Source organism: Procambarus clarkii, chromosome 13, assembly GCF_040958095.1.
Source record: "Procambarus clarkii isolate CNS0578487 chromosome 13, FALCON_Pclarkii_2.0, whole genome shotgun sequence".
NCBI classification, from domain to species: Eukaryota; Metazoa; Arthropoda; class Malacostraca; order Decapoda; family Cambaridae; genus Procambarus; species Procambarus clarkii.
In genome coordinates this window covers 7068688-7083465 of record NC_091162.1, presented here as the reverse complement: position 1 = coordinate 7083465, position 14778 = coordinate 7068688, and positions in this window count along the sequence as shown.

The window sequence follows — 14778 nt, the reverse complement described above, 5'->3', positions numbered from 1 at the left end:
TTTGTCGCGTAGATCACCTCCCCCGGGCCAATTATAAACCAATTATAACTATAATTAATTATAACTAATTATAAATAATTAAATTGCAAAACAAAGTATGCTCAAAATAAAGCTGGACTATAACTCGTTAGAGAAACGGGATTAACACTTTGAGCCGAGGAAATACAACCAAATACATTAACGAAAAGGAGTGAAAAAAGACACTTCGGCTGGAAGGCTTCAGCTGGAACTTCGCGACCAGCGGCCTAGGAGGCCGCTGTGACATCCGGGCTACACCGGGCAGACAACACGTCTGGATAAACCAGCGGCCTGGGAGGCCGCAGTGACATCCGGGCTACGCCGTGCAGACAACACGTCTGGATAAACCAGCGGCCTGGGAGGCCACCTATTTATATGACCAAATAAATATAAAACTGAAAACATCGCCGGCTTAACTCGTCACAGGAAGGACGTCGGCTGGGAAGCCGCAGTACCTTCCGACTAAATTGAGGAATAAACTGAAAGTCTTCAATATACGTCGTGACTGAAAGACCCCATAGCATAACCTAACTAGCTCGTCCTAGCTGACTTAACTTAAAACTCAATGACAAATATTCAAAGTTTCAAATATATAAAGTAAGTAAATATATAAGTAAATATATAAAGTTTATATTAAAATATATAAAGTAAATATATAAATGATGCGCAGCACAAATGTTACTAAATAAGTAAGATGTAATAAATTGTGGTAGGCTAAATGGAACATTTCGCCCTAGAATAAATAAAACCAATTTTACATTAAGAAAAACGGAGGAGAAGCATAACAAAATATATCCATGTAAGGAAGGTGAATAAACTGCAATAGCTAAGCATAAACTACTGTAACTACCGATGAAACTAGGCAAAAGTGCAGGGCCAGGAGACGTGAAGCTAAAATAAGGGCCCGCGAATACTGCAACTAGCACATCCTGGCTGACTTTACTTAATAATTTACTTAGTAACTCTGCAACTAGCACAACCTGGCTGACTTTACTTAATAATTTACTTAGTAACTCTGCAACTAGCACAACCTGGCTGACTTTACTTAATAATTTACTTAGTAACTCTGCAACTAGCACATCCTGGCTGACTTTACTTAATAATTTACTTAGTAACTCTGCAAATAGCACATCCTGGCTGACTTTACTTAATGACGTAAGGCAGGGTAAAAGTGGGCGAGCATACTGAACACAGCAACGCAAAATTAAACATGCGACATGAGCAAAGCATCAACTGTCGGAGTAAATTAAGGAGGCTGTTTGGGAAAAAGAGTCCGTGGTAACCTGAAAGCAGGAGGCATGTTAGTGCTGAAATGTAGAACATAATTATGAATAGGGCAAGGCATGGCACGTGGTATCTGCAAGTACAAAATAAGGGTATACAATCGGCGTGTATATATAGCCATTTTTACATTAAGAGAACGGAGGTGATGCATAACAAGTATAACCAAATAAGCAACGTGAATAAACTGCAAGAGCCAAGCGTAAATTACTGTAACTACTGAGGAAACTAGGCAAAATGCAGGGCCAGGGAACGTAAAGCAAAATAAGGGCCCGCGAATACTGCAAATAGCACCTCCTGGCTGACTTTACTTAATAAATTACTTATAACTCTGCAAATAGGACATCCTGGCTGACTTTACTTAATGACGTAAGACAAGGAAAAGTGAACAAACATACTGTAACACAGCGAACACAAAAATTGAACATGCGACATGCACAAGGCATCGAAAGAATGAGTAAATTAAGTTAGGCTGTTGGCAAAATGGATCCGTGGTGATCTGAAAGCAGAGGCATGTCAGTGCTGAAATGTAGAACATAATTATGAATAAGGGCAAGGCATGTCGCGAGATGTCTGCAAGTACAAAATAAGAAACCTTCCATATAAAGTGTGCGAAAAGTCTTAATTTACATTGTCTAGGAAGGCAAAGAATGGGATATCATTAAATATACGACGTTCCCGACGACGCTTCGACGCCGCCATCTGCTGGAGGAATCGTGCCCCAGGCAACATGGGGCCCACCCCCCTGTCCAGGGCACTGCCCCTGGATCTGGACGCCGAGGACTTAACGAACACCGAGGGAGACGAGTCATCCTGGATTGCCGGCGGCAACGCCGAACCCAGGGCCTGTGGTGCGTACCGTTAGACGTAAACCTGCAGACGTCGTCGAGCTGATCTCGGGTCCGTGCTCCAACGCCAGCGTCTCCCTCCGACGAAGAAGAACGACAGACGACACAAGGCGGACGGGCAGGGCGCGTAAGACAAACGCACCGGGCTACCCCGGCCAGGCGGGAGCGCCTGGGAACCAACCTGCCGGGCAACACCGGCCAGACGGAGGACATGGAGTAACGGTCCTGGCTACCCCCCAGGCGAGCAGGACACGTGCCTGAGGGCCTGGACGACGGAAAGCTTGAAATAACACACCGGGCTACACCGGCCAGACGTACGTCTGGGACTACATGCCGGACTTACACCGGGCAGACGGACGTCTGGGGACAACTTGTTCGGCGACAACTCCGGGGAAGACGTACCTGGGGACTCCGGGACACCAAGGGGCCTGGGACTAACACCCCGGGCAACACGGCCGGGCGAGACGTCCGAGGGCGACGTGCCTAGCTGAGAACACACCACACACGCCAAGGACCCCGTGGTCATTACTTGCCAAATTACAGTATTACAAATTCATTAATAAATTAAGGAAACTTATGGAAAACAAGTCCATAAACAAAGCTAGGGGCCAGAGGCCCGTGACACTGCAGCTAGCCTAACCTAGCTAACTTTACCTACTAACTTATAGGCAAAGACCAAAAGTTAAAACAAACCTAAATGTAAAACCAGCTAAAGAAACATGCAGCTTAACACTGCATAAATTTCAGTAGTAAATTAAGGAAACTTGTGGGAAAACAAGTCCATGAAAACAAAGCTAGGGGCCAGAGGCCTGTGACACAGCAGCTAGCCTAACCTAGCTGACTTTCCCTAATAACTTTGTGACGATAATCTCCTTCAAGAGATTGAGCCTGCTCTTCCCTCCAAAAATACGTCGATACATCTATATAAAACTACTATGGAAGAAATGTCCAACAACGACAACAACATCTCCAAGGTTTGCCAGAGAGCAAAACGTATGCAGCCAGGAACACCTGCCTCACCTCAAACCGCCAAACTACCTGTCTTGTTACCGGCTCCTCGCTGATTGGCCGCCGGTCTGGCTGCAACTGCACTCCACCCACTATACTACTTGATGTCTGGGGCCGCCACGACCTCAGTCCTCAGAATATTCAGTGCTTTCATACGGTTAACACTTCTTCCTAGTAGACGGAGCTTTGGCTTACGTGTACTAAGAGAGGTGATAGCTTAAAGCCAATATTCCTGCACCAATATTTATGTTATTTGCACTTCTTGTTATTGCTCACTTGTCTTAACGTAACTTTTCACTTTGTCATTTAAATTATTCTTATTATTTTGATTGATTGATTTTATTATACGAATTTGTATGTCCATTTTATTCATGTTTTGTTTATTTAACGTAATTAAAATTTCATTGTTAAAGTTTACTTGTGTTTTGTGTGTCTTCTCCTTACCTTACCACAGACGAAGTTCCAGATTTTCTATTTTTTTTTAATACTGTGTGACGAGGCCATACCCCTAGCTTTGAACAGCCGAACACCAACGCGTTACCATCACAACTTAAAGGCAATAAGCTAAAGTTAAATAAACCTAAATGTACAGCCTGCAAAAGAAACATGGAGCTTGACACTGCATTAAATTCATTAATAAGTTAAAGAAACTTATGGAAAATACTAGTCCATTAAACTTAAAGCTGGTGGCCAGAGGCCTGTGACTCGGCAGCTAGCCTAACCTAGCTGACTTTACCTAATAACTTATAGGCAATAAGCAAAAGTTAAAACAGACCTGAATGAAAAGCCTGCAAAAGAAAACATGCAGCTTGCCACCATTAAATTCATTAATAAATTAAGGAACTTATGAAAATACAAATCCATGAAAATTTAAAGCTAGGGGCGAAAGCAAAGGTAAAATTACAGTAAATATTGTAGCGTGAGGAAACACACCCTGACTAACAGTCAGACTGTAAGGAAGGACTTATATAAAGAACGTAAATAATAAATAACGGCATACCTCACGTCGACTGGGTGAGGGAGCTTAAGGACAGGGCGGAGCAGATGGGGAAGGTGAGGGTGGGGGTGGACAGGCCTCCTCCCGAGTGTGCTTCAAATAACAGCCACCTACTGGAGAAAACCCAGTGCCCCATAACACCGAGGGTCACCTCCCCCTCTAGGACCACTGCACCTGCATTTGGTCACCAAGGCTGGACCAACAGGCGTGCTTCAGGGCGCGCGCGCCCACAAAGAGACAAACAGTGGTCCGACGCGCCAACAACACATACACTGGTCCGGCGCGCCAACAAAACACAAACACTACCTTAAATGTTGAGAAGGGCAGGACGCCCCTAACGGGTCGCTCCGAGAGGAACTGGTGTAGGGTCCATGCTGGGAGAACAGTTGAGCGGGCTAAACTTCTGTGTTTACGACTCGCTGAGCAGCAGTGAGTCGTTATGTAAGAGCAGCTGCTGGCTTGGGAAAGGGGCCCACGCCGTCTCCGTCCCGGTTTATATAACCTCGGGTCAATGCCCGCGCAGCTTGGGGCGGTTAAAGTCAGCTTCCAGACATACGTTTTCTTCCACTCAGAAAACCCACTGTTTTTGGGAAACAGTGTTCTTATTATGGCCTAGCGCTGTTAGTTCCCTACAACACAATTAAAAGTCTCAGGGCAAGTTAAATATATTGGCTAGAAATGGGAACAAACTCATTATTTGTATCAGTGCCGATGGAAATGGTGTAGGACGAGGTAGGAGTGAGGCACTGATACTGAGGTTTAACACAGCCATATAATTAGTTATGAGCAAGGGAGGAATCCCGATCATATGTGGCATTCTTCCAAGAAAGGGAATTGAAAATAAATGGTTGTCGAGGGCACTTATATATTGGACATATATGGACATGTATTGTAAATCAAATGTAATATCATTCATTGGTAACTGGGAACACTTCTATGGAAGAAATGAGATGTATGCTCTGTTGTTGTTTTAGATTCAGTTACTCGGAACAAAAAGTTCCAAGTAGCACGGGCTATGGTGAGCCCATAGTGAACTTATCTGGCACAGGAGTGGGATGGGGTTGTTACTGTTGCTAATTCATTGGAACCTGTGGTTGGAGGGGTTTGTTTGGGTTTAAACTGTTAGTAGAAAATGATATGGGAATTGATATGAAGAAAGGAGGCAATAAAAGTATATGTTGGTGGTGGTGGGGGGGGGGGGGGGGGGAAGGAAATTAGCAAAATGAACAGGGTGTAACGTTTTATTTATTTATTTATTTATATACAAGAAGATGCATTGGTATCATGGTGTGAGGATCTGTTGGAACCCGTTCTCGCACTTTCGTACAGTCACTATTGACTTATTAAATAAGTGCATATGTGACATACTAATTTATTGTGAATATTTTAGTTTACATTGAAAAGCTTCATAGAAAACACCGATCTCACCTAACCTTCTTAGTATGTTAAGATAAGCATCTTATTGCTTCTTAATTACAATTATTACTTAACCTATTATAGGTATAGGTTAAGTAATAATTGTAATTACGAAGCAATAAGATACTTATCTTAACATAAGTAAGGTCGGTGTTTTCTATGAAGCTAGGTATAGGTTAAGTAATAATTGTAATTACGAAGCAATAAGATGCTTATCTTAACATAAGTAAGGTCGGTGTTTTCTATGAAGCTTTTCAAGGCAAACTAAAATATTCACAATAAATTAGTAGGTCACATATGCACTTATTTAGGACGGTTAGGTCAGGTTGGGGGTTTCTATTCAGCTTTTCAAGGTAAACTCAAATATTCACAATAAATGAGTATCTCACATATGCACTTATTCATAAGCAAGATATTGACTGTAAGTAGGTGTGAGAACGGGTTGACCACAGAGTCTTATCACAGATTAAGAAAGTAATTAGAAACATAGCAATGCAAAAGGTGTACAGTGACCACAACACAGCAGTTGCAACATCAGGATCTGCGGGTTGGTACAAGAATTCAACCAACTACGAACCACTTAGTTTGATGAAAGGGAGCAGTAGAGCAACAGAAGTACACTTACAGCGCATCAGGCTTGGATACCCATGTGCATGGGAAATAGGCTTACAGGTTCCGGAAGATGAGAGGAAATGTCAGCACAGTGGAGAAATGCCCGACAGACCACTGGAACATTATCTAACACAGTGCACAGTTACAAACCCATTAAGATTTCAACTCAGATTCAACAGAGCAGAAGAAGTTGTTAAACACATATGGCAAAATCTTACTGAAGCGACCTTACGAGTCATAAATACTCATACTCCGCCCAAGTAAAACAGAAACAAGCAACACTTAGTGGGCCAGCCAGAGGCTTAGGACCCGCGCAGGAATATCCCTGCAAAAAAAAAAAAAGAAAAAAAAAAAAGAAAAAAGTTCCTGAATCGATTATGTGCCTCTGTAACCTTTTACACCACCGCCCACGGGATGGGTATGGGGTGCATAATAAAGAAAGAAATTGAATCCCAATTACTATTAAGTTTTAGTCTAAGTGTTTTTCCCCCACATCTTGCCCGATTTATTTAACATAATTTATGTGCGGGGGATCAGAGGTATCTTCAGTAATGTCTCTGAACTGGAGAGGTGACTGTTCCAAGCCTAGTCACGCAACCATAATGTCTCTGAACTGGAGAGGTGACTGTTCCAAGCCTAGTCACGCAACCATAATGTCTCTGAACTGGAGAGGTGACTGTTCCAAGCCTAGTCACGCAACCATAATGTCTCTGAACTGGAGAGGTGACTGTTCCAAGCCTAGTCACGCAACCATAATGTCTCTGAACTGGAGAGGTGACTGTTCCAAGCCTAGTCACGCAACCATAATGTCTCTGAACTGGAGAGGTGACTGTTCCAAGCCTAGTCACGCAACCATAATGTCTCTGAACTGGAGAGGTGACTGTTCCAAGCCTAGTCACGCAACCATAATGGAGTTAATGTGTTGATTATTCGCTGATGTTGAAATTTTCTGAGGTAGCACCGGTCCAGTAAGAAATTTGCCTCTGGCTAATAGCAACAAATTCATTCCTTGTTGCTTGGTGCATTCAGTGAAAAATTTATAATATTAATCGATTTATAATAATATAATAATAACGATTTCCTGGTCATTCGTACACTCTACTTTTGCAGGTTCCTCACCATGAGGTTGTTTAGAAGTTTTGTACCTAAAGCTTCTGCTACGCTCACCAAATCTTCTACATCACAATCTTCAACTCTGCCTGCATTTAAAGTGTTTTACCTGAGTGTGTGACTTCCGTCCGGGTTAACCTGGTTTACCTCTGGAATCATGCCTACACCATTGTTAATTATTGATTGTTAAAAGTCTATAAAACTTCCAACCTCTCCACCTCAACATCTGAGCCTCAACCCTCAACCTCTCAGCCTCAACTCTCAACTTCTCGGCCTCAACTCTCAACCTTCAACCAAGACCTCAACCCTCAACCTTCAACCAAGACCTCAACCCTCAACATTTCGGCCTCAACTCTCAACTAACACCACCGTACTCCTCAAGAGTACGAATAGGATACCGAATGGGAGATGAAGTCCTTCACGAAACGGACAGAGAGAAAGATCTAGGAGTTGATATCACACCAAACCTGTCTCCTGAAGCCCACATAAAAAGAATAACGTCTGCGGCATATGCGAGGCTGGCTAACATCAGAACAGCGTTCAGGAACCTGTGTAAGGAATCATTCAGAATCTTGTACACCACATATGTAAGACCAATCCTGGAGTATGCGGCCCCAGCATGGAGCCCGTACCTTGTCAAGCACAAGACGAAGCTGGAAAAGGTTCAGAGGTATGCCACTATGCTAGTCCCAGAACTAAGAGGCTTGACTTATGAAGACAGACTACGTGAACTTCACCTCACGTTGCTGGAAAACAGAAGAGCTAGGGGAGACATGATTACCATATGCAAAATTCTCAGCGGAATTGACAGGGTGAACAAGGTTGGATTATTTAACACGAGTGGCACACGCACAAGGGGACACAGGTGGAAACTGAGTGCCCAAATGAGCCACAGAGACATTAGAAAGAACTTTTTCAGTGTCAGAGTAGTTAACAGGTGGAATGCATTAGGCAGTGATGTGGTGGAGGCTGACTCCATACACAGTTTCAAACGTAGATATGATAGAGCCCAATAGGCTCAGGAACCTGTACACCAGTTGATTGACAGTTGAGAGGCGGGACAAAAGAGCCAGAGCTCAACCCCCGCAAGCACAATTAGGTGAGTACAAGACATCATTCCAAGATGGTATGAGGAGAAATACCTGGACTGGTGGCGAGTACCTTATTAAGTAGTATTTATTGTTATTACCTTACAATATTCTGTGGTATTTTGTTTGAAGTATCTAGTGAAACTATAATGTATTCTTATGTACTTTTGTCCATAATATTATTATTTAAATGTCTGGGACGATTCAACTAAATATCCGATTTCAAGAACATATTCAATCACGATTGGAACCAAGCTAAGAGGATTGGAGGTTGTTGTAAGTGTAATGGTCTAGAAACTGACTTTACTCTCTTGGTTTGTTAATATGAATAGTATTGCAGTACTATAATTCAAATTTTGTGTTATTGCTGCAGTCTTCTTTAGTTACTCCTAAACAACAGGAATCTGGTCATAAAAAACGAAATTGGATTTAAGGTGAAATTTCTTGATAAACTAATAAATTTATGTTTAAATGTTTGTTATATATATTTTGTGGATATTAGCTCTAATATAGGAATTTTCATCCTCATTAAAACAATTAAATGCAAAAGCAGTTTTCATCCAATCTTTAGTAGGTGCACAATAATATAGTGGGGAGCTACATTTCAATAATGATGTCTTTACTGTCGTTGGCTATGACATCATTTTAAGACTTGAAAAAACAATACAAATAATTAAATAACAATAAAAAGTATATCATGAGTATGCAGATTTGTTGAGTTATTATGAAAGAAATTGCTCAAATGTTTAACAATTGTATAAATACACTTCAGTTTTTAAATACTGAATGATAAGTCTTTTTAGTATTTAAATTTTATACAAGTGTGCTATCAGCAATTGTTCCCTGGTATCACCAAATGTTCGGGTTATTAAAACTGTACATGGAATTATGAAAGTTTTTGAATGCTTAATTGCTAAAAAAAGTAAAGCCCTTTTCTTTATATCTAATTACGAGTTAAAATCCAATTATCAAGTAAGTACACATACTCCATATATGACTTATTGGTTGTAGTCAATATTTGGTTGATTAATAAGTTCATATGTGGTATATGTCAAGCTCATATATCATCTCTTGATATATGTCAGTACGGTCTGCTGCATGATGCGAGGAGGACGTGTTGCTCCGCATCTTCGTGTTTGCACGTCGCTGCTGCAGCTAGATGTTGTGTGTTTGTTCTCGACTGTTGCAGTGATACAGTGCCTTTGTGTAACGAGGAAATGGCTGAGGCGGTCTGCCTAGGTGATGGAAGATCCTGCACTGGGCCTGGAGAGTGTGACAGTGGGGATGGCAGACAGGATGATACTAGGCCGTATCAAGCAGTAGTGAATAAACGGCGAAATATTCAAAGACAGCGAGACGGAGACAGTGAGGAGGAAAGAACAAAGAGACCAAAAAATGAAGCCATGCTCATCAGGACGCGGGAGATGCAGACTAATGGAAGGAAGAGGCTGTTGTTCCCTACAGCGTGTCAACTGAATTTTCATCAAAAGCTGGAGTGGACGGTTCGTTTGGCTAAGAAGTTTTTTTAATATGAACCACTATTCAAGGAGGGTCTTCACCGGCCCTACATGACAGTTGGGACAGAAAAGGCTGTGGAACACCTAACGAAGGATGGGCTTGAGAATATTGTGATGGTTACTCCGGAAGAAGGTATGATACACACCTAGGTCATAGTGTTTATGTATCCAACTTATTTGGATCCTGATTATCTATTGCTCAACAATGATAGTGTTGTTCGGGCAAAGAGGAACAGTGTTCGTGGTGAAAAACAGAGCCAGGTTGTTGCCTTGGTAAAGGGTGAGGATCCAGAAAGAATTTTTGTGCAAGGACTAGGCTACAGGAAAGTTGCAAAATACATTGAGGAGCCCATATTGTGCATGAAGTGTTCTCGTTGGGGACATATGGCTTGGAAATGCCAGTTTGACTCCAGGTGTCGGTACTGTGGTAAGAAACACGACTCTCGAGAGTGTAGAGTCAAGATTAAAAACGGTGAAAAAATCGTCCCATCTTGTTGCAATTGTCGAGGCAGCCACAATGCTGGTTTCTATCTATGCCGCATGAAGCCTCATCTGAGAGACTCTAGGACGGGTGCTACAAGCAGGATAGATGTATCCTCGAAGGAAGGAAAGATTGTGCAGCAGGATCATAGAGGAAACAGCTGGAAGTCAATGGCAGCGCCTATGAACAATGTGTGGGAGAAAGGAACGGAGACACTTAAGGTGAGCCTAGGGAAAGTAGGAAATGCAGCTGAAAAAATTAAACCTTGTGGAAACAAGGTTCAGGACAATATAGTGAACTCTGAGGTTGGTACTCAAATATTGGAATATCTAAAAAAAACTAGACAAGAGGATTGAGGCATTAGAAAAATTAGTTATGGAGGGTAGACGGGGTTATCTGGAGATGATTTCGGGGCTTTAGTGTCCCCGCGGCCCGGTCCTCGACCAGGCCTTCACCCCCAGGAAGCAGCTCGTGACAGCTGACTAACACCCAGGTACCTATTTACTGCTAGGTAACAGGGGCATAGGGTGAAAGAAACTCTGCCCATTGTTTCTTGCCGGCGCCCGGGATTGAACCCGGGACCACAGGATCACAAGTCCAGCGTGCTGTCCGCTCGGCCAACCGGCTCTCCAAACCGGGGGTGAAGATGGTGGTGAAACAGGACGTGAAATGGAAAGTGAAACAGGACGTGAACTGGAAAGTGAAACAGGACGTGAAATGGAAAGTGAAACAGGACGTGAAATGGAAAGTGAAACAGGATGTGAAATGGAAAGTGAAACAAGACGTGAAATGGAAAGTGAAACGTGTGTTGAAGTAAGGAAGAACATAACGTATTGATGATAGAGGACAGTCAGGAAAATGAACTTTCTAGTAGTGTTAGCGGTGTTCAACCTTTTGTAGTGACAAATGTTGAAACAAAGGTTAAAGTAAAACGGTTGGTTGATGGGGTTCTGGGAGTTCTTCTACTCCCCAAGCCCGGCCCGAGGCCGGGCTTGACTTGTGAGAGTTTGGTCCACCAGGCTGTTGCTTGGAGCGGCCCGCAGGCCCACATACCCACCACAGCCCGGTTGGTCCGGCACTCCTTGGAGGAATAAATCTAGTTTCCTCTTGAAAATGTCCGCATCCGTGCCCGTCTTCCCATTTTTGCTGTTAGGATTAGGATTAAACAGTTAGGATTTCCTGAACTGAAAAAGGTACAGATACGGTTATACGAGGCTAATGCTCTTAGCTAAGCAGCGTCTGGGATGGGACCCTGGGGAGCCAACTCCCCAGGGTCGACCCCGTGGCTGGCGTTGTCCCTGCAGGCCCGCCCACAGTGACACGCACTAGGGTGGCATGCCCTTGGGCTCCATCCAGTGTTCACCATTCAACGAGGGTGCAGTGAATTGAGTATCGTCCTTCCAGTTGCAGGGTGAAGTTGTTGTGAGTTGAGTATCGTCCTTCCAGTAGTAGGGGGGAATGAAACTTAAGAAAGGCGGAAACTGTAGAAGGCCTATTGGCCCATACGAGGCAGTTCTTATTTATATCCATCTCACTCATATGTATGTCCTGAAAACTGGAATAAATAAACACAGGTTAAATGGAAAATATATTGTATTGACGTGCTATATTGAAGCTTATATGGGGATCTAGTTTGTACATGTCAGGGCTTACATTAAGGCTGTTGTTACACTGATCAGAGTGGAGTCAATCACATTTCGTTCAACAAAACCCGTAATTTTAACAATACATTTCGCCTTTCTGAAGTCAATAGAATGATCACATAAACTGGAATGTAAATACAATGCACTGGAGTGCTGGGCTGTACGAATGGCATATGAATGTTGTTTTAAACATGAGGAAAGAGATTTACCTGTCTGGCCGATGTAAACACATGCACACTCATTACAAGGGATGAAATACACACAACCTGCTACAGACGAGGGCGAGTTCTTAATTAACATGGACTTAACCGTTTTATTATTTTTAACACTGGGTTAATATTAAGGTTTTTCAGAGCTGGGGCAAGATTTACTAGTCCATCAAAATGTGGTAATAACGAGTTTTTTTTAGTTCTGGTTTAGACTTGGGAGCATGTTTGTTGAACGTCCTTTTCACTTGACAAAATGCAAAATCCAAGACCGATTTTGGGTATTTTAACTTCTTCCCAATTTCAAATATTTTCGTTATTTCTTCATCAAAAAATTCCGGGCTGCAAACTCTCAGGACTCTTGAGAAACATTCCAGAAAATTCTGTCTGCTTAATTAAGCTGAATATGGTGATTTGAGTAGTTTAGTTCATCTATTATGCACCCCATACCCATCTTGTGGGTGGTAGTGGAAAGGGTTACAGAGGCACATAATGGGCTCAGGGACTGAACCCCACAATTCATTTAGCTAAGCAAGTTACAATCTTGATGAGCTAGTTACAAAATTAAATATGTCGTCACATCAACAATGGGTTCGAGATCGACCACAAGTACAGTTTCTAAATTAAGCAACTGACATATGTGGAGAGCTAGTGTCACAATTGATATGTTTGTCCTGCACACCGCCCCCCATCCAGTGGGCAGCGGTGGATAGGTTACAATCACTCTTAGTTACTACCTACAGTTAGCAAACTGAGGATATTTGGCTAAAATTTCTGGTAGCAGATCATTTTGAATGAAATATTTGCACATCTTTGGAACATTTGTTATAGAATTGCCTCTGAATTCACGTATCTTTTCGCACTCTATCACATAGTGACGGAGTGTGTGCGAATAATTTTGTTGACACATTTAATTTGAGTAAAAATGAACATACGAACACACATTAGTAGGTTCCCTATAAACATGGATTTTGAAACTCCTACCGATTCTATGAATCATAATGTCTGAAAGGGCAGAACACCATCCTTTTCATTCTCAGTTGTGACATTAATAATTGTGTAACTGGCGTCAAAAGACTGTTATTTGCTTAGCTAAACGAACTAAGGGGTTCAGTTCCTGAACCGATTATGTGCCTCTGTAACCCTTTCGCCACAGCCCACGGGATGGGTATGGGGTGCATAATAAAGAAAGAAATTGAATTGAAATTGAATTGTGAATTTAATTGACGGAATCAGCGATTTAAGCTGAATGAGAAACTCAGTTTGGTCACGGTTAACTGGTCACAGGCATGAAGTATCGTCAATGTACCTATACCACACTAAATTCGAGGGTAAAATCCTAGGCAAGATATTCGTTTTAAAATACTCCAATTACAAATTGCTGAAAACCGGGGAGGGGATTACCCATAGCCATTCATTTTATAAACAAACATTTGGCATGGCTGTTGCTTTAGGTTCAGCTACTCGGAACAAAAAGTTCCAAGTAGGTGAGTCCACTACGGGATGTGGTGAGCCCGTAGTGGACTTACCTGGCACAGGAGCGGGGCTGTAACTGTTGGAATGACGATAGGTAATCCCCTCCCCGGTTTTGAGCAATTTGTGCATGGAGTGTTTTGAAACGAACCAATCACATCAAATCAAATCAAATGTTTATTCAGGTAAAAGTATATACATAGAGGATTAGTTACAAACATAATGTTGGATTTATAGATAGAGTTAGTACATACAATACCTAAAGCCACTAGTACGCATAGCCTTTCGGGTAAGGTGAGGTGGGGAAAAAACACTTAAACTAAAACTTAATAGTAATTGAGCTTAAAGTATAAATGCGTTGAAAGAAAAACAAACTAAAAGATAAAAAAGGGGGAACATGGTAGAAAATAGCCAGTATACAAGTTGGTCAACAAACAGCATTGTTTAAAAACAGTAAGACATGGGATGACATTTAGGGGTAAGGTAGGTTACATGGAGTTAATTAGGTAGTACTTAGTTTTCATCTTAAACTGGTTGAGAGAGGTACAGCCTTTGACATGATTGGGAAGGACATTCCACATTCTGGGTCCCTTGATTTGTAGAGCATTTCTAGTGTGATTAAGTCGTACTCTTGGAATATCATATAGGTATTTGTTTCTGGTGTGGCGCCCATGGGTTCTGTTACAACCTTCTAAGAAGCTTTTATGATCAGGATTGACATTACAATTCAGAGTTTTAAATATATAGAGTACACATGAGAGGATGTGCAGTGACTTAATGTCTAACATATTCAGAGATTTGAGTAAGGGTACCGAGTGCTGTCTGAGGCCAGAGTTGGATATTGTCCTAATAGCAGCTTTGTGTTGGGTAATTATAGGACGTAACGATTTTGGGTAGTAGAACCCCAAGCACAAATACCATAGTTGAGATAAAGATAGATGAGAGAGTAATAGAGCGTCACCAGGGCAGCGCGGGGTACATAATATCTGATCTTAGAAAGAATGCCAACAGTTTTAGAAACTTTTTTTGCTATATTTAGAATGTGTCTCTGGAAATTCAGCTTGTTATCGATGAGGACAC